General features: G+C 42.7%; 1 protein-coding gene across 1 annotated transcript in view; it reads right to left on the bottom strand.

The window, feature by feature from the left end:
• The window catches only part of CFAP61 (cilia and flagella associated protein 61), a 256,224-nt gene that overhangs the window by 148,873 nt on the left and 85,445 nt on the right, over positions 1–21,906 (bottom strand). The gene's annotated exons all lie outside the window — the stretch shown is intronic.

Genomic DNA, 21,906 nt, shown 5'->3' with positions numbered 1-21,906 from the left:
ACATCACTTAGTTATTAGAGGCCTCTAATAACTAAGTGATACAATAGCCAGGACATGAAACAACCTAAATGTCCAATGATAGATGAATGGATAAAGAAGATGTGGTACATATATACAATGGAGTATTACTCAGCCATATAAAGGAAAAAAGTCGGGTGATTTGTAGAGATGTGGATAGACCTAGAGACGGCCATACAGAGTGAAGTAAGCCAGAAAGAGAACAACAAATATTGTATATTAACGCATATATGTGGAATCTAGAAAAATGGTACAGATGAACCTATTTGTAGGGCAGGAATACAGATGTAGACGTAGAGAACAGACATGTGGACAGTGGGGAAGCAGGGGGGGACGAACTGGGAGATTAGGTTTGACATAAATACACTACCATGTGTAAAATAGATAGCTAGTGGGAACCTGCTGTACGGTGCAGGGAGCTCAGCTTGGTGCTCTGTGATAACCTAGATGGGTGGGAGGGAGGTCTAGTAGGGAGGGGATATAGGTATACACATAGCTGATTCATTTCATTGTACAGGAGAAACTAACACAACATTGTAAAGCAATTTTATTACAATTTAAAAAAATAAAATTAAAAATAATTTTAAAAGTACAAAGAATAAGGTTAAAAAAAATCACTGATTATACCCATTAACCAGACAACACAATGTCACACTTTAAATTTATTTAATTTAAAATGTTCAGCACCATGTTTTATGTCATATTTACATTGTACATAAAGCCAAATTCTTCCCCCAGTTTTCAAAGTATGTTAAGAAGTTAAAAAAATTAAACTGAACCCAGGCGGGCTTCATGAGTCTCAAAATTCTTACTAATTTTATTTTTGATTTCGTGTTTTTACGTGAAGTCAAGTAGGACAGTGGAGCACGTCCGGGGCTTGGAGCCTTGGTTCACACGTGGTACCCACCTCGCACCAGCACCCGTGATGGTTTCTCCCCCATCTGTACCTTGCCCCTGGCACCTCCCCGACCCTGCCCTGTGACTGCTGCCACCCTCTGCCAGGGGTGACGACTGGGTTGCATCGGGGAGCCCCATGTTGAACCATCCCGCTCCACCCTCACTGGGGTCCTGGACACGGGCATGGGGAGGATCGAGGTCAGGTGTGTGCTCCTGGAGTCTAATCAGAGCAGGGTGGTGGCCGTCCTCACCGAGGGTCCCCACCCAGGGCAGGCAGTGCCATGCTGTGTTCGGCAGGCAACTCAGTGTGGAACTCTAGCCCACCCCGTGCCCAGGTATGTAGGGCATGCCGGTGCCTGTTTGCCACGGGATGGAGCCGTGGGCCTATGTGAGGGGGAGATGACCTCTCCACCTTAGGCTGGAGTCCCACATTTTCGTTTTGTAATGGGCCCTGCATACGATGTAGGGTTCATATAATGCATGCTCTCCAGTCATTGGGGTGTTATTACCAAATAGAGCAGGGCTACTCCTCCTACTATTAATAAAGTGAAATACTCTAACCTACTTAGCTTTCACTTGTAGTGAATATTTGTGCTTACATTTTAGTGCATGCTTCCGTTCTATGGACAACGCGGCATATTTGCCAAGGACAATCTACATCTATAATTAACTGATAGAAAGATGATCAATTTACTATCACATTAATAATACAAATAGTATGAGCAATTTTTAAGTGTAAGGTAAGAACTTGATTCTGATATGGCCACCTGATGCCAAAATCTAGTTCAGATGAATTAAAGATATAAATGTAAAAAACAAGACCACAAAAGTACTAGGAAAATACCCAAGGGAATTAAGACCATATGTTCACAGGAAACCTTGTTCGTAGCAACATTATCCATAATAGTTCCCAAAATGGAAAGAACCCAAATGTTCATCAACTTCTGAAGGGATAAACAATATGTGGTCTATCCATACACTGGAATATTATTCAGCCACAAAAGGGAATGAAGTACTGACACAGGCTACAGCAGGGATGAACCTTGAAAAGTGAAAGAAGGCCACATAGTTTCATTCCATTTATATGAGATGCCCATAATAGGCAAGTGTACAGAGACAGGATGTAGATTAGCTGCTGGGGGCTGGGGGGGACAAGGGGACAGGGGTGATTGCAGCATGGGTAAGGGGTATCCTTTGGGGTGATGAATTGAGAATGTACTAAAAACAACAGAACTGTACACTCTGAGTGGGTGAATTGTATAGTGTGAATTATACCTCAATAAAGCAGTTACAAAATACACATATATACAATACCAAAGAAAGATGAAGGGAAAAGGACAGGGGAATGGCAATGAAGAGTCAAAAGAATAAGCTGGGGCAGCACATAATATCAGGTAAGTTAGACCCCAAGGCAAAAAGCATTATGAGGAAAAGAGGGTCTTTAACTATAAAAGTAAAAGTTCACTAGGAAGATATAACAATATCAAATCTGTAGAGATCTAACAATATAATTTCAGAATACTGAATTAAAAAACTGACATACTATGACAAGAATAAGACGAATTCCACCATCACATTGCTAGAGTTGGGGACACTTTGCTCACAAATTGGTATCGGGCAAAAGATTTAAAACACTGTTGAAGATCTGGATAAAGTTAATCTAAAGGATCTTGCTTCTCCCAAATGAAAACACCTGGCCCTCTACCCGTCCTCTCGCTCTTACCATCCCGGAGCCTCTGGCAGCTTAGTCAATGGCTGCTCCATCCTTCCTGTGGTTCAGGCCCAAACCCTTGGCTTAGTCTTGGCTCTCTTTCTTGCACGCCTCACTTCCCGGCAGCACGTCAGCTGGCTCACCCTGAAAATGCGCCCAGAACCAACCACTTCTCATGACCTCGGGTGCTGGCGCAGCCACCAGTACCTCTTGCCTGGCTGTTGCAGCAGCACCTTGATGGCTCTTCCTCACTCCCACCTCTGCCGCCCGACACTCATCCTCAACAAAGCAGGTAGAGTGACGCTTACAAAATGCCAAGTCGGTACTTCCCTGGTGGTGCAGTGGTTAAGAACCCGCCTGCCAAGGCAGGGGACACGGGTTCGATCCCTGGTCTGGGAAGATCCCACATGTCATGGAGCAGCTAAGCCCGTGCGCCACAACTACTGAGCCTGTGCTCTAGAGCCTGCGAGCCACAACTACTGAGCCCGTGCACCACAACTACTGAAGGCCACACACCCCAGAGCCCGCGAGCTGCAACTACTGAAGCCTGTGAGCTCTAGGGCCTGCATGCCACAACTACTGAGCCTGCATGCTGCAACTATAGAAGCCCATGTGCCTAGAACCCGTGGTCCACAACAAGAGAAGCCACCGCAATGAGAAGCCCATGCACTGCAATGAAGAGTAGCCCCCGCTTGCCGCAACTAGAGAAAGCCCCAGGGCAGCAACGAAGACCCAACGCAGGCAAAAATAAATAAATAAATAAAAAGCTAAGTCAGATCATACCACTCTTCTACTCAAATCTCAGTAAATGCAGGGTTTTTAAGCTCTTTCCTGCCAAGGACCCCTCTCAGAAAAGTGTTTTTAAATGCACAAAATAAAATATGTAGGATTACTCTCTATGGCCTCATTAAACGACATGACTCAGCAGTGATCTAATAATCTCCATACTTTTGCTGTATAAATGAGCATAGGCCTTAAGCAACATTTGCAGATATCTGCAAATCCCATGATATGACAGGATAGGAAAATACCTGTTGTTTCAATGGAAGAGAAAGTTACAGGTGCTACTGATACTATTGTGGTTGGTTGCCTACTTTTACAATGGAAGGAAATGCTAGATTTTAGTTAAGCCTTAATAAAAATAAAGATGCGGTTTTCTCCTGAATTCTCCCCGTGGACCAAGGTTAAGGGCCTCAGCAATGATTCCCAAAGTCCCAGGATGGCTGAGCACCCCTCCTCTGACTCATCTCATATTTTTCTCCATAGTACTTCCTACCTTCTATTTATTTTGTTCATTGCTTGTCCCCTCTCACTGAAGTAAAACTTCATGAGGATAAGAATTTGGGTCTGTTTGCTCACTGCTGCCTCCCCTTGGCCAGACCAACACCTGGCACATAGTAGGTGCTCAAGCAACATCTGTTGAATGAGTGAATTATACAGCTTGCATGTAGACGGCCAGAGCATTTCCCCCAGGCTTCTGTGCATGACAAACGCTTCAACTGAGTTATTAAGAGTGTTGGGGGAGCCACTGTGCTGGCCTTTGCTCTCTGGGTTGTGGGCATCGTCCCCCTCCACCCTACCCTCCCCAAGCCAGGCTCACAGCTCAGACCACATCATGGTCCACTCTGAAAGCCCAGGGCTCTTCCTAGCGCACAGCAGTGCTCACATGTTCAAAGGGAAAGGGGCCATTTTACTGCCAAGTATCACAAAAACTCAAACGTTATTTCGTTAGTTTGTACTTGAAAATCTACTGTCGATTAGGGAACACAACCATTTTGTGTTATATTGTGAAGCTCTCACCTCTGCTACTTACATTTGCCAAAGAAGAGTATTTCACAATTTACATGAAAGTTCCTGGACTTTCAGGGGAGGACTGAGCAGCAGCGGCATGTCTGTGCCCTGCTCTAAGGCCATGCCGTCCAGTCTGGAGGCCACAAGCCACACGTGGCTGCTGAGCGTTGAAAGGTAGCATCTCTGAATCCAGATGTGCTGTCCATGCAAGATACCCACTGAATTCTGCAGACTTGGCCCCAAACGAGAATGCAGACAATCTCATTGATACTTTTTTATACTGATTATACTTGAAAGCAATAATATTTTGACTACAAAGCGTTAACTGATAAATATTACAATTAGTTTTGCCTACTTCTTTTTGATTTTTAAATTACTGAGGCTATTAGAACACTTAAAATCACATACTCTGCGGCTCACTCCGTAGTTCCATTGGAAAAGGCTGCTCTCTATTGCTTCGTGTTTGCCTCTGAACGCTATTTTTCAATTGTTTTCTGCTTAGCTCAAAAAGCAGAATGTAGTTTTGCTCCACAAGTGACCTCTTCACCAGGACTCTAAGGCAAGTGGCTGGTGTGGATACGACCTGCTTACACATCAGGAGCCTGTTAGTTCTGCTTTTACCAGGAATAAGATGATGAGGACCTAGAGACGGCAAAAGGGAAACTGTGGCAATAGGTAGGCGTCCTAATTGCTTTTATGTGGCAATTGACAGGAGCACCCAGAAAAAGAGAAAAATTAATATGCATAAGAAACAGATCCTCAATTAAAATGCATGCCTTAAAAATCAATGATTCGAGCGGCTTTATTGAGAATGACTCAGTCAGTCATTCTGACTGAGTCAGCCAGACGCTGTCTCAACATTCGCTCGTGCCCAGCATGTCCTGGGTGTTGGGAACAAGACAGTCCACAAGGCCTGCCCTCGTGGAGCTGACCTACTATTGATTCCAGAACTATCTTCAGAGAAGTAATTCTGAAATCCCTTCAAATTTTAAATGATGAGAATGAGGTTAGAAATGGACGGGTGTTACGCAGACCTCAGTCTGTGTTTTAGCCATAGAGGGCCTCTGGAAAAATAAAATGACTTCAAAAGAAAGTTGTAGCACAAACTAACTCAACATTGTAAAGCAATTATACTCCAATAAAGATGTTAAAAAAAAAGTTGTAAGGATGCTTAGTATTTTATTCTCAACATGTGTGATCCTTAATTAAAATGAAATTTTCTTGAATATACATGGATGTCACACACACACGCACACACCAAAAGGAGACTGCATTTATTGTCAAATTATCGAGCAGCTATCTTTATTTCTTGCCATATTTTCAGATAAGTCATAAAGATTAAGAATAGTCAATTGAGGGTTTACAAAATGATGTCAAGACCTTCTGTGGAATGAACTTTTAATGTGCTAAATAAATATCCAAAGAGACAAAGTTCGTTTTGATGTTTACATATCAGAATTGGGGCCTGGCGGGACTGAAACAGATGGCGGGCCCACCAGATATACCTAAACGTGGTCCCACTTTCATCTCTCCACAAGTTTGGAATGAGGAGTTTCTGATATTCATTCTTTCATTATAACCTCTATACTGAGCCCCTTCCCCTGTCCCAACACCAGGTGCGGAACCAGGAAGGAAACCACGCCCCCAGCTCCCACCTGTTATACAGGTCGCCTTGCACGACCTTCCTGGAAGTGAACACGTGCTCAGTCGCCAGGATGGTTTAGCCATTCTTTCCTCAAGGGCTCACACGTGGTTCTAAAGCCACCTTGAATCAGAGAGGCACTTTGCTGTGGCTGTCCTCATCCATCCACAGGGCTTCCTCCAGCCACAGAATAAGCAAGGTCTCCTGAGGGGTCCTGCGTGGGGCTCCCATGTTTCCTGACCCTTCCCCGTGGTCCTTCACCTCCCCACGGCACTACTCTCTCACACGTCCTCCCTCTGATGTGCTTGGATGCCTGGGGAAATCTAGCCTCTCCAGGAAGAAATGATGTCGCCCTTGCCCACTGGTCCCTTCTTGGGTCTGGAAAGTTTTGATTCCCAGGAGTTTTTCTTCTCCTGCTTTTGGCAGACTCTGGCCTCAAAGGTCAGAATTTATAGCATTTAATCAGACTACATGCATAACAAAACAGAAAATCATACACAAAAATAGAAGGGAAAAGATTTAACAGTTGATTTTTCGACCCTAAGTTGAACGAATGCATGATTTTAGACACCTAGCAGTCTATGTGTGTATCGTCCCTCGGCCTTGCAGAATATAGGGCAATTTTTTGATGCCAGTAAATTAAAACTAAATGATGGAAAGAATAAAAAGTAATTTGAGTCTTTCTGAATTCCAAAGGAGTGATCTATGTAACAGAAACATAAAATAATTCGACAGCCATCAGCATTTCAGTTTAATCCGAACAACAAAACAAAACAATAACCACAAAATAAAGTTTCTCTTGCCTTCTCTTCAAGGAAGCTGATTAAAAGCACAAGAAAGACTGATATCCCTAAAACACCCTCCGTGACAACATGAGCCCAAAATAGGTATAACGGTGACGTCCTAGAAAAAGGTGACAACCAGGCATGAGTGAGTCACCCACGGAAAAACACATAAAACAAAAATACTGAGGGAAGGAAACATTTAAAAGCCAACTACCTAAGGGCATTTTTATTTGCTGAGCAAAGTTGACAATTGGTGGTATGACTCAACTTAGCTGTCAATATTTATTCACAGAAAATCATTTCTGGCACAGTAAATATCAGTTGGAAGAGTAAGTTCTAAACATAGTCCCCTAAATTAAAAACGGCAAATTTCAGAAAAACATGGTTTGGAAGGGCAGGAAGATGGAATAAGTGGCTGGTTCACCCAAATGTGTCCTCTGCTCATGAATAAAGAAGGAGGAGAGCCGGGGTGATGATGAAGGACGGGCAGCAGAAGGAAAAGGAAAGAGGTTCTTGTACCACACTCCAGCCTCAGGTTACATGAGGAAACATCCCAGAGATCACTCAGTGAAGTCCAGTGTTAAAAAGCATTTAGTTTATGCACATTCCAAATGAAAGCTAACATAAATATTGAGAACCGTCCTCTCAAAGACCAGCAGCCATAAAGGAAACGAGAGGGGCCCTAGTGTGGAATCTGTTGACGAGAGAGGTGGCATTACTAGCGACTGAGTTAGTGATTCGTCCCCGTGCTCAGCAGCATGGCCAAAGGGCAGGTGACAGACACAAATATAACTTCCCAAGAGAAGAGGAATGCGATCGGGTGGGAGACCAGGACACGAGGTCATGAAATTTAGAGTAACCAAACTTAAGGGCATGAACGATCCATCCCAAATGTCAAGAGAAGTGAAACAAAAACAACGGAAGAACATAATGCATTTTAAAGCCACGGCAGGAAAAGCGTGGGTGTGGAGGGCCGTGCCCACCTGGCTGTTCCCCTGCCTCCCTCCCCCCCACCCCGCCACGCACCTGCATCTCTCATCCCTCTTCGCGGTCACCCTCACGCTTACACACACTGTATCTTCTCGCTCTTCTTTCTTTATGTCTTTCTCTTCCACCTGGAGTGCAGGCACCATAAGGGCGAGGGTTTTTGTCGGTTTGGGTCACTTTTGCTTTCCCAGCACCTAGGATGGGGGCAGGCACACCCTGCACACTCAACGTCAAGAACAGGGTGAATGAGGGGGGCGTGGGCCTGGGGCCTCTGGGAAAGAAAGCCCACCTGCTGCCAGCTCCCCCCTGTGGTGATCACAGGTGTCAGCCATCAGGCCGACATGAGGGACGCCAACTTCATGCTGGGGGACACGGGGGAAGCAGAGTGGACACGGAAAGAAGCCAGGACCCCGAAGGTTCAAACCCCAAAGCCCTGCCCATCTCCAGACCTCCCAGCTATGGAGGCCAATGACTGCCCTATGGCTGAAGCCATTCTGAGTTGGGGTTTCTTTTATTTCCAACTGAAAACGTTTCCACTGATAGTCTAAGTTTTAAAATTTCAAAACATGGTTTTAGAAGAACTCATGCTGTGAGAAGCATGTTTACGAAAAGACAAGAATTAGATGCAATGTACAGCACAGGGGATATAGCCAATATTTTATAACTTTTATGGGGTATAATCTATAAAAATATTGAATCACTATGTTGTATACCTGATACTAATGTAATATTGTAAGTCACCTATACTTCAATTTTAAAAAAAGAATTAGAAAAAGATAAGAGAAATTAAAGCATTACTTTGTATTAGATAAAAATCCACAAGACTGCCGTTGTTCAAATATTCTTATAAAATCTAGCCCAGGGGTCTATTTATACAATATAGAAGGGCCTTAAGAGCTCAACAGGAACTTGATTTAGATTCTTTCCGATACCAGAGTCTCTGGAGGGTTGCAGCCTTAAAGACAACGAAGGCTGACAGTGAAGGCAGACAACGAAGGAAAACAATGCCTTTCCAGGCGGACATTTGATTTTCCTCCCGGGTGCAGAATGGGGTTTGGCAGCGCATGGACTTCCGAGCCCGCTAGCGGCGCCTGCCTCCCGGGTGGGACCTGCCATAACCCGACTGCGACCGGCTCTGCTTAATTTACTCCACGGAAGGCCGCACGTGGGAACCGGCCACCTGCCTCCAGTGCAGGTTGGGGAAGAGAAAAGGCCTCGGGCCTTGTGCCCCGACCCTGGGTACCGTGGGCTTCTCCTTAGACCCAAGGTTGTCACTTTCAGCACCAAGTCTGTCAGGTAGACGGCAGTCCAGCCGCCCACTAGCGCCGCCACCACCAGCTGCATCCCGGCCTTGGTGGAGGCAGCAGAGGGAAGGCGAGCCCCAGCCAGCCCACTGCAGCAGCACCTATAGCCCCAGTGTTTGGTGTTCTGGATTTCTGACCTCCATAGCTCCTTTTTTTCTTAGTCATTAAGACACCTGTACTGTCTACTAAAAATCACATTGATTGACAGAGCTTCAAGATGGCGGAAGAGTAAGACGTGGAGATCGCTTTCCTCCCCACAAATACACCAGAAATACATCTACACGTGGAAAAACTCCTACAGAACACCTACTGGACGCTGGCAGAAGACCTCAGACTTCCCAAAAGGCAAGAAACTCCCCACGTACCTGGGTAGGGCAAAATAAAAAAGAAAAAACAGAGACAAAAGAATAGGGACGGGACCTGCATCAGTGGGAGGGAGCCATGAAGGAGGAAAGGTTTCCACACACTAGGAAGCCCCTTCGCGGGCGGAGACTGCAGGTGGTGGAGGGGAAAGCTTCGGAACCGCGGAGGAGTGCACAGCGACAGGGGTGCGGACGGCAAAGCGGGGAGATTCCCGCACAGAGGATCAGTGCCGACCAACACTCACCAGCCCGAGAGGCTTGTCTGCTCACCCGCCAGGGCGGGCGGGGCTGGGAGTGGAGCCTTGGGCTTCGGGTCGGAGCGCAGGGAGAGGACTGGGGTTGGCGGCATGAACACAGCCTGAAGGGGGCGAGTGCACCACGGCTAGCCGGGAGGGGGTCCGGGAAAAAGTCTAGAGCTGCCGAAGAGGCAAGAAACTTTTTCTTGCCTCTTTGTTTCCTGGTGCGCGAGGAGAGGGGATTAAGAGCGCTGCTTAAAGGACAACTTCCCTGGGAGAACGCACGGCGCACCTCAGGCTGATGCAACATCACGTAGGCCTCTGCCGCCGCAGGCTCGCCCCGCATCCGCACCCCTCCCTCCCCGCGGCCTGAGTGAGCCAGAGCCCCCGAAGCAGCTGCTCCTTTAACCCCGTCCTGTCTGAGCGAAGAAGAGACGCCCTCAGGCGACCTACACGCAGAGGCGGGGCCAAATCCAAGCTGAACCCCAGGAGCTGTGCGAACAAAGAAGAGAAAGGGAAATCTCTCCCAGCAGCCTCAGGAGCAGCAGATTAAATCTCCACAATCAACTTGATGTACCTGCATCTGTGGAATACCTGAATAGACAACAAATCATCCCAAATTGAGGTGGTGGAATTTGGGAGCAACGATATATATATATTTTTTTACCTTTTTCTCTTTTTGTGACCGTGTATGTGTATGCTCTGTGTGTGATTTTGTTTGTATAGCTTTGCTTTTAGCATTTGTCCTAGGGTTCTGTCTGTCCGTTTTTTTTGTTTTTTCCTAGTATAGTTTTTAACACCTGTTATCATTGGTGGATTTTTTTGGTTTTGTTGCTCTCTTCTTTCTTTCTTTCTTTTTTAAAATTTTTTATTACTTAAAAAAATTTTTTTAATAATTATTTTTTATTTCAGTAACTTTATTTTATTTTACTTTATTTTATTTTATCTTCTTTCTTTCTTTCTTTTTTTTCTCCCTTTTATTTTGAGCCGTGTGGATGACAGGCTTTTGGTGCTCCAGCCAGGCGTCAGGGCTGTGCCTCTGAGGTGGGAGAGCCAAGTTCAGGACACTGGTCCACAAGAGATCTCCCAGCTCTACATAATATCAAATGGTGAAAATCTCTCAGAGATCTCACCTCAACGTCAAGACCCAGCTCCACTCAATGACCAGCAAGCTACAGTACAGGACACCCTATGCCAAACAACTAGCAAGACAGGAACACAACCCCATCCATTAGCAGAGAGTCTGCCTAAAATCACAATAAGGCCACAGACACCCCAAAACACACCACCAGACGTGGACCTGCCCACCAGAAAGACAAGATCCAGCTTCATCCACCAGAACACAGGCACTAGTCCCCTCCACCAGGAAGTCTACACAACCCACTGAACTAACCTTAGCCACTGGGGACAGACACCAAAAACAACAGGAACTACGAACCTGCAGCCTGCGGAAAGGAGACCCCAAACACAGTAGGTTAAGCAAAATGAGAAGACAGAGAAACACACAGTAGATGAAGGAGCAAGGTAAAAACCCACCAGTCCTAACAAATGAAGAGGAAATAGGCAGTCTACCTGAAAAAGGAATTCAGAATAATGATAATAAAGATAATCCAAAATCTTGGAAATAGAATGGAGAAAACACAAGAAACGTTTAACAAGGACCTAGAAGAACTAAAGAGCAAACGAACAGTGATGAACAACACAATAAATGAAATTAAAAATTCTCTAGAAGGGATCAATAGCAGAATAACTGAGGCAGAAGAACGGATAAGTGACCTGGAAGATAAAATAGTGGAAATAACTACTGCAGAGCAGAATAAAGAAAAAAGAATGAGAAGAATTGAGGACAGTCTAAGAGACCTCTGGGACAACATTAAACACACCAACATTCGACTTATAGGGGTCCCAGAAGAAAAAGAGAAAAAGAAAGGGACTGAGAAAATATTTGAAGAGATTATAGTTGAAAACGTCCCTAATATGGGAAAGGAAATAGTTAATCAAGTCCAGGAAGCACAGAAAGTCCCATACAGGATAAATGCAAGGAGAAACATGCCAGGACACATATTAATCAAACTACCAAAAATTAAATACAAAGAAAAAATATTAAAAGCAGCAAGGGAAAAACAACAAATAACATACAAGGGGATCCCCATAAGGTTAACAGCTGATCTTTCAGCAGAAACTCTGCAAGCCAGAAGGGAGTGGCAGGACATATTTAGAGAGATGAAGGAGAAAAACCTACGACCAAGATTACGCTACCCAGCAAGGATCTCATTTACATTTGATGGAGAAATTAAAACCTTTACAGACAAGCACAAGCTGAGAGAGTTCAGCACCACCAAACCAGCTTTACAAAAAATGCTAAAGGAACTTCTCTAGGCAGGAAACACAAGAGAAGGAAAAGACCTACAATAACGAACCCAAAACAATTAAGAAAATGGTAATAGGAACATACATATTGATAATTGCCTTAAATGTAAATGGATTAAATGCTCCAACCAACAGACATAGACTGGCTGAATGCATACAAAAACAAGACCCGTATATATGCTGTCTAAAAGAGACCCACCTCAGACCTAGGGACACATACAGACTGAAAGTGAGGGGAAGGAAAAACATACTCCATGCAAATAGAAATCAAAAGAAAGCTGGAGTAGTAATTCTTATATCAGACAAATTAGACTTTAAAATAAAGACTATTACAAGAGACAAAGAAGGACACTACATAATGATCAAGGGATCAATCCAAGAAGAAGATATAACAATTATAAATATTTATGCACTCAACATAGGAGCACCTCAATACATAAGGAAAAAAAAATACATAAGGCAAATGCTAACAGCCATAAAAGCGGAAATAGACAGTAACACAATCATAGAAGGGGACTTTAACACCACACTTTCACCAATGGACAGATCATCCAAAATGAAAATAAATAAGGAAACACAATCTTTAAATGATACATTAAATAAGATGGACTTAACTGATATTTACAGGACATTCCGTTCAAAAACAACAGAATACACATTCTTCTCAAGTGCTCATGGAACATTCTCCAAGATAGATCATATCTTGGGTCACAAATCAAGCCTTGGTAAATTTAGGAAAATTGAAATCATATCAAATATCTTTTCCAACCACAATGCTATGAGACTAGATATCAATTACAGGAAAATATCTGTAAGAAATACAAACACATGGAGGCTAAACAATACACTACTTAATAACCAAGAGATCACTGAAGAAAGCAAAGAGGAAATTTTAAAATACCTAGAAACAAATGACAATGAAAACACGACGACCCAAAACCTATGGGATGCAGCAAAAGCAGTTCTAAGAGAGAAGTTTATAGTACTACAACCCTACCTTAAGAAACAAGAAACATCTCAAATAAACAACCTAAACTTACACCTAAAGCAATAGAGAAAGAACAAAAATACCCCAAAGTTAGCAGAAGGAAAGAAATCATAAAGATCAGATCAGAAATAAATGAAAAAGAAATGAAGGAAACGATAGCAAAGATCAATAAAACTAAAAGCTGGTTTTCTGAGAAGATAAACAAAAATTGATAAACCATTAGCCAGACTCAACAAGAAAAAAAAAAGGGAGAAGACTCAAATCAATAGAACTAGTAATGAAAAAGGAGAAGTAACAACTGACACTGCAGAAATACAAAGGATTATGAGAGATTACTACAAGCAGCTATATGCCAATAAAATGGACAACCTGGAAGAAATGGACAAATTCTTAGAAATACACAACCTTCTGACACTGAACCAGGAAGAAATAGAAAATATGAACAGACCAGTCACAAGCACTGAAATTGAAACTGGGATTAAAAATCTTCCAACAAACAAAAGCCCAGAACCAGATGGCTTCACAGGAGAATTCTATCAAACATTTAGAGAAGAGCTAACACCTATCCTTCTCAAACTCTTCCAAAATATAGCAGAGGGAGGAACACTCCCAAACTCATTCTACGAGGCCACCATCACCCTGATACCAAAACCAGATAAAGATGTCACAAAGAAAGAAAACTACAGGCCAATATCACTGATGAACACAGATGCAAAAATCCTCAACAAAATACTAGCAAACAGAATCCAACAGCACATTAAAAGGATCATACACCATGATCAAGTGGGGTTTATTCCAGGAATGCAAGGATTCTTCAATATACGCAAATCAATCAATGTGATACACCATATTAACAAATTGAAGGAGAAAAACCATATGATCATCTCAATAGATGCAGAGAAAGCTTTCAACAAAATTCAACACCCATTTATGATAAAAAACCCTCCAGAAAGCAGGCATAGAGGGAACTTGCCTCAACATAATAAAGGCCATATATGACAAACCCAAAGCCAACATCGTCCTCAATGGTGAAAAAGTGAAACCATTTCCACTAAGATCATGAAGAAGACAAGGTTGCCCACCCTCACCACTATTATTCAACATAGTTTTGAAAGTTTTAGCCACAGCAAACAGAGAAGAAAAAGAAATAAAAGGAATCCAAATCAGAAAAGAAGAAGTAAAGCTGTCACTGTTTGCAGATGACATGATACTATACATAGAGAATCCTAAAGATGCCAGAAAACTACTAGAGCTAATCAATGAATTTGGTAAAGTAGCAGGATACAAAATTAATGCACAGAAATCTCTTGCATCCCTATACACTAATGATGAAAAATATGAAAGTGAAATAAAGAAAACACTCCCATTTACCATTGCAACAAAAAGACTAAAATATCTAGGAATAAACCTACCTAAGGAGACAAAAGACCTGTATGCAGAAAATTACACTGATGAAAGAAATTAAAGATGATACAAATAGATGGAGAGATATACCATGTTTTTGGATTGGAAGAATCAACACTGTGAAAATGACTGTACTACCCAAAGCAATCTACAGACGCAATGCAATCCCTATCAAAATACCACTGGCATTTTTCACAGAACTAGAACAAAAAATTTCACAATTGTATGGAAACACAAAAGACCCCAAACAGCCAAAGCAATCTTGAGGAGGAAAAACCGAGCTGGAGGAATCAGGCTCCCTGACTTCAGACTATACTACAAAGCTACAGTAATCAAGACAGTATGGTACGGGCACAAAAACAGAAACATAGATCAATGGAACAACATAGAAAGTCCAGAGATAAACCCACACACATATGGTCACCTTATCTTTGATAAAGGAGATAAGAATATACAATGGAGAAAAGACAGTCTCTTCAATAAGTGGTGCTGGGAAACTGGACAGCTACATGTAAAAAAATGAAATTAAAACATTTCCTAACACCATACACAAAAATTAACTCAAAATGGATTAAAGACCTAAATATAAGGCCAGACACTATCAAACGTTTAGAGGAAAACATAGGCAGAACACTCTATGACATAAATCACAGCAAGATCCTTTTTGACCCACCTCCTAGAGAAACGTAAATAAAAACAAAAATAAACAGATGGGACCTAATGAAACTTAAAAGCTTTTGCACAGCAAACGAAACCATAAGCAAGATGAAAAGACAACCCTCAGAGTGGGAGAAAATATTTGCAAATGAAGCAACTGACAAAGGATTAATCTCCAAAATTTACAAGCAGCTCCATGCAGCTCCACATCAAAAAAACAAACAACCCAATCCAAAAATGGGCAGAAGACCTAAATAGACATTTCTCCAAAGAAGATATATAGATTGCCAACAAACACATAAAAGAATTCTTAGCATCATTAATCGTTAGAGAAATGCAAATCAAAACTACATTGAGATATCATCTCACACTGGTCAGAATGGCCATCATCAAAACATCTACAAACAATAAATGCTGGAGAGGGTGTGGAGAAAAGGGAACCCTCTTGCACTGTTGGTGGGAATGTAAATTGATACAGCCACTATGGACAACAGTATGGAGGTTCCTTAAAATCTAAAAATAGAACTACCATACCACCCAGCAATCCCACTACTAGGCATATACCCTGAGAAAACCATAATTCAAAAAGAGTCATGTACCAAAATGTTCATTGCAGCTCTATTTACAATAGCCAGGACATGGAAGCAACCTAAGTGTCCATCAACAGATGAACGGATAAAGAAGATGTGGTACATATATACAATGGAGTATTACCCAGCCATAATAGGAAACGAAATTGAGTTATTTGTAGTGAGGTGGATGGACCTAGAGTCTGTCTTACAGAGTGAAGTAAGTCAGAAAGAGAAAGACAAATACCGTATGCTAACACATATATATGGAATCTAGAAAAAAAAAAAAAGTCATGAAGAACCTAGGGGTAAGACGGGAATAAAGACGCAGACCTGCTAGAGAATGGACTTATGGACTTGAGGATATCGGGAGGGGGAAGGGTAAGCAGGGACAAAGTGAGAGAGTGGCATGGACATATATACACTACCAAATGTAAAATAGATAGCTAGTGGGAAGCAGCCGCATAGCACAGGGAGATCAGCTCAGTGCTTTGTGACCACCTAGAGGGATGGGATAGGGAGGGTGGGAGGGAGGGAGACGCAAGAGGGAAGAGATATGGGGATATATGTATATGTATAACTGATTCACTTTGTTATAAAGGAGAAACTAACACACCATTGTATAGCAATTATACTCCAATAAAGATGTTAAATATAATGATAATTTTTATAGATTTTCAAAAAAAAAAAAAAAAGAGCATAGGGAAGAAGCCGGTTCTGATATCGTGTTCCCATTATGAGCTGAACGATCCTACAGGCAAAACTACCATTCCTAACATTTGTAAAGCTCTTTGTGTTTAGAACTTAAAGAATTAAAAATCTAAGCTCGCTCTAGAGAACAGTGACCTGCTGCCATGGCCACAAGAGAGACAGGAACAAGAGTAAAAGTGCAAAGACTGGACACGCTGAGAACCGGGTGTGCAGTTGTCACTGGGCTGGCGACAAAACTCACAGCAACAAAGGAAAGCTCCCAATGAGGGTTCAGATGGGAATGGTGACAAAGGTCATGATCTTCTAAAGGCACAGAAACTACTTCGGTTTGTAAGTCTTTAATTTTTCAGAAAAGAACCCAGGTGTACATGATTTGCTCCAACTTTATACGTAAGTGATTAAAACAAAACAAAAACGAAGCTGACACTGCAAATGGTTGCAAAGAAAAACTAGGGCCATGCTGCAACCAGGACTAATTTCCAGACAAGTGTTGAAAGCCTCATCGCTTTAAAAGCTTAAACTTAATTGTTAATAAAAGCAATACACGTACATAGTAAATAAGAGAGAGAGTGTACAAGAAAAGAATATGACTGTGAATTAAGTAATTAAGCCACTAAGAACAAGACCACTACCTCAGGCAGACCCATGGCCCGACCCTGATCCCGTCATCTGGTTGCTCTCATCAGCGTGTATTTATTCATAAAGAGAAGCCCAAGTCGTAAGAAAATGCCACCAATACACTCTATGTAAGAATGCAGAGAGCATAAAGAACATTCTAATGAAAGTTTCACCTGAGTCATAGTAAAATTTAAAATCTCAGTGATTAAAAATTAACTACACTTTCTATTATGGAAGTAATGCATGCTCATAATTTTTTAAAAATCAAACATAAATGAACAACCCAATCTTAAAAAAGGGCAGAAGATATGAACAGACACCTCTCCAAAGTAGACATACACATGGCAAATAGCAAACGAAAAGATGCTCAACACCATAAGTCAGTATGGAAACGCGAATTAAAACAAGATACCACTACCCACCTATGAGAATGGCGAAAATTCAAAACACTGACAAATGCTGGCGAGGATGTGAGGAAACAGGAACTCTCCTTCGTTGCTGGCGGGAATGCAAAATGGTGGAGGACTTTGGAAGACAGTGAGACAGTTTCTTACAAAACTCAATATTCTTACCATACAATCTAAAGTTGTGCTCTTTGGTATATACCCAAATGAGCTGAAAACCTACACCCATACAAAATCCTGCACATAGATTCATAATTGCTGAAATTCATAACTGCCAAACCTTGGAAGCAACCAAGCTGTCCTTCAGTAGGTGACTGGATAAATAAAATGTGGTCCATCCAGACAATGGAATATTATTCAGGGCTAAAAAGAAATAAGCTATCAAGCCACGAAGAGACATGGAGGAACATTAAAATATTCATTACTAACTGAAAGAGGCCAATCTGTAAAGGCCACGTACTGTAGGATTCCAACTATGACATTCTAGAAAAGGCAAAACTATGGGGACAGGAGAAAGACCAGTGGTTGCCAGAGGCTGTGGGGAAGGAGAGAGGGATGGATAGGGGGAGCAGAGGGCATTTTTAGAAACTACTCTGTATGATAGTATGGTGGTAGCTACGTCATTGCACATTTGTCCAGACCCAGAGAGTGTACGACAGAAGAGTGAGCCCTCATGTAAACTGTGGACTCCGGTTGATAATGGTGAGTCCCTGTAGGTTCCTTGATGGTACAAATGGTGTCGCTCTGGTGTGGGATGTTAACTGTGGGAGAGTCTTTGGGGGGACTGGGGAAGGGGTCTGTAGGAACCCTCTGCACTTTCTGCTCAGTTGTACTGTGAGCCTAAAACTGCTCTAAAAAATAAAGTGTATTAATGAAAAAAATCAAACGGAACCGACAGACAGAAAGCAAAGAGTACGTCGCCATCTACACCCCTCACGCCTCTGTCCTGCTCCTCAGAAGCACAAAAGGTTAATAAAGTCCCGTGGACCCTTCTAGAACATCTTTACATATGCAAGATAAAAACTAGATACGATGGTCCCCCAGTTTCCCTCTCGCCTTCTCCCTTTTAATAACTGAGTCAACTGAGTTTTTGCCGGGCGCACATCTGACCCTCCAGCAACTTGTCCCCCGGCCTCCCCCGCGGCTCGGCAGGGCCATGCAACCAACTTCCCGAGCACAGACTGTGACAAGAAGTGATGTAACTTCCGTAAGAGGACAGGCTTCCCCTCCCTTTCTCTTTGCACCCTTCCCCGTGGCTAACATGTGACTACGGTGCCCCAAGCCGGCTCACAGCACCAAGAGGAAAAGAGCTCACTCTGACGGCGGTCTAACACTTGTGTGCCCCATGGGCCCCTCTGACAGTCTGGGGATGCTCGGGACCCCTTCTCAGACTGATGCTTTTCAACGTGTAAAATCAAAGACAACAAATTATATCGAGTAGAGCTATCAAAATGTTTTTTAAAATGTGTGTTTTGGTAATATCTGTGCCTCCTCATCAATGCATCAAGTAACAAGTTTTGGTTGAGAATAAATTTACTGAAATGTCAAAGTATGATGGGCATCCATGTTTTGAGACATGTGCGACAACCGTAAGGTGGCAGGAGAATATCCGTGACTTCCACGGGCTACAAAGTCACGGCTTCGCTGACACTTCTGAGGTTTGTTGCCTCCATTCACAGCGGAAGGACACGTCAAACTTCAATCAGAGGTTAATAACAGAAAGATGTAATTTTTTTTCCCATCCGAATTCGCAGACCCCTGACTCTCCACACAGACAGTAGGTGAGACCCTTGCTCTATGAGACGGAGGAGCAATGAGAGAAGTAACTGGGTCCCTGGACAGCTTTGTGGCGAAAAGCCATGACTCTCCTTAGACCACCTGTTCCTGTCTGGACCACTGTGTGGTAGAGGCGGAACTGTCCTCTGGCTCAAGCCACTGTGCTTTAGGGTCTCTCTGCTACAACAGCCTTACGCTGAAAACACAGCATAGGAAGCAATACGTGAGGCAGTTATGAGTTGGCTCTGGAAGCCGGCTGCCTGCGTTCCAGTTCCAGCTCTGCTACTTTCTGCTATGTGCATTTTGGACTAGTTACTTAACCTCTCTGTGTCTCAGTTTCCTTACCTGTAAGATGGGGATAATAATAATGGTATCTAGCTAATAAGGTCACTGTGCGTAAAGACACATGGAAAGTGATTAAGAAAGTCCTTGAAACACTACAAACCTTCCATAAATGTAAGCTGTCATTACGATTATTACTATTATCATCTGACCCTTGCTTTTCTCACCATCCCAGCTATTATTCCATATAGTATGATATAGATCTGTTTTTATTTTTTCAAAATCTGCATAATAATGTACTGAATGAATATGCCAAAATTCATTTAACCATTCCCCAATTATAAAGTGATCATTTAGAAGGTTCCTCAAAGTTTCACTTAAAAGGCTAATATATCAATTATAGAGAAAGCTCTCTGAAACTACTCTACCAATCCCTTTGTCACAAGATTTTGTAACAGCTTTACTGAGGCATAATTTACATACAATTAAATATACCCATTTTAAATGCACAGTTTGATGAGCTCCATAATATTTTGTAAGAATGAGACTATGTGAATAAGACAGCTTGAAAAAGTTAAATTATAGAAAATGGATGGTATTGACATTGTTCCTGTAATAGATCTACTGTTCACTTTCTATTGATCGAGTTGGTCCTATTCCAAGATGGAAGTGTGGGGAGCAGCTCCATTGTCCATTTCTCCAGAAAAGCCTCCACATTTGTATAGGTGATGCACCCTTCCCCCACCCAGCCCTGAGCTTTGGGACCAGACCCAAGGACGCCAACCAGCAGCCTCTGACCCGGTGATGGGTTCAAAGTCAGCCAGCAGAGGGCCAATCTGAGCCACTGAGATGCAGTAAGACTGCTGTGTTGGGGCTTCTGAACAGAAGCATCCCCACCACTCTTCACCTGGTGGACTTAAGTGATAAAGGGTCTCATCCCGCAACCACTGTGTCTGAGAAGGGGTCAACTCGGAAGAGAGAGATCCAACAGGGCTAATAATCCACGTATGGAACCTGAATTGCCCTCGGAGTCTTCCCTTGCTTCTGTGTAGTAATAAATTCTCCAGTTACTTAAGCCTATTTGATGGGTTTCAACCACTTGCTATATCCAAGGTTGGTATAGGAAAATTCCAAAATTTAGGCAATGTGAGAAAGGAAATTAAAAATCACCCATGACAGTCCTCCTACCACCCCGAGGCAACCACAGGCCATCTCTAGCGCCTAGCGCCACTAGCCGGGTTCCCCAGGAGGCAGCCTCACACAGAGATCTGCATGCTGGGGGTGATGAGGGTGGCTCCTGGGACCCTCCACACCTCTGGGGAGGGGCAGGGCAGGTCAGGGAAGAGGTGAAGACGGACTGCAAGCCACGGGGTCACAACAAATGCCCAGCTGACACCTCGGGGCGTCCTGGCCCTGGGAAGACCCTTCACAGGTGTCCCTCCCCTCGCTCCACACACACAGACTAGTTGCTGGATGCAGGCTGCCCTCAGGAGGGTGGACCTTGGGCAAAGCCCTCTCTTCTGTCCAGGGCAGTCTCCTCAGCGGGGTACCCAGCTTTGAGCTGGTGGTGCCCACACATCCCGCAGGTGCGAAATTAGTCCTGAACGAGGGGGCCTGGGCGGCATGAACTACATCTGCACGTGCCCTTTTAGTCTACTTTGTTCATGCATTTTCTCCTTCTTTAGAAATTTTGGTCATATTTAAATGCTGTTTTATTTGATAGGTTTTCTACCCTAACATTACATTCTGAGCATTTTCTAATCATTAGATAGTCTTAAAATGAACTGTAAGCATAGTTATAGATTACTTCCTATAGGTACCATAAAGTATTTAAACATTCTCTTACTACTGGATGTTTGGAGTATTTCCAATGTTCTTTAATCCTCAGATGTAAATTTTTGTTTGCATCTCTGCAACAAGTTTCCTAGGATATGTTTCTAGGAGTGGAAGTAAAGAGTGAAAAAATATAAACTACCTTAATGTTCTGGCCAAATTGCCTTTGAAATTTTATGTCTATTTACATTCTGACAAGAGTTACATTTTTCTCATTAGAATTGAATGTTTCTATATTCTAATTCTCGCCAACTGACCAAAAATGATGTCTCATTCTTGCTTTTGTTTCTTTTCCCTTATTAGCAATAAGTTTGAAGATTTTTTAATACCCACTGATTTTTTGTTTCTTTCATATGCAAACAGTCTGGCCATTTGTGTGTGGGGGTTAGTTTTTCTATTTTGGTGTTAAATAGTCTTCTAATTGATTTATTAAAGCTCTTTATATATAAAATATACCAACCTTGTGTCTGTTATATTTGTTAAAAATATCCTTCCACTAGTCAGCTGCATTTTAATTAAATTAGAGTGGTTCTGAAGTTTCATATAGTAAAAAAAAAAAAA

This window comes from Globicephala melas, chromosome 15 (assembly GCF_963455315.2).
Source record: "Globicephala melas chromosome 15, mGloMel1.2, whole genome shotgun sequence".
In the NCBI taxonomy this organism is placed as follows: domain Eukaryota; kingdom Metazoa; phylum Chordata; class Mammalia; order Artiodactyla; family Delphinidae; genus Globicephala; species Globicephala melas.
This window is presented reverse-complemented; position numbering and strand designations above follow the sequence as displayed.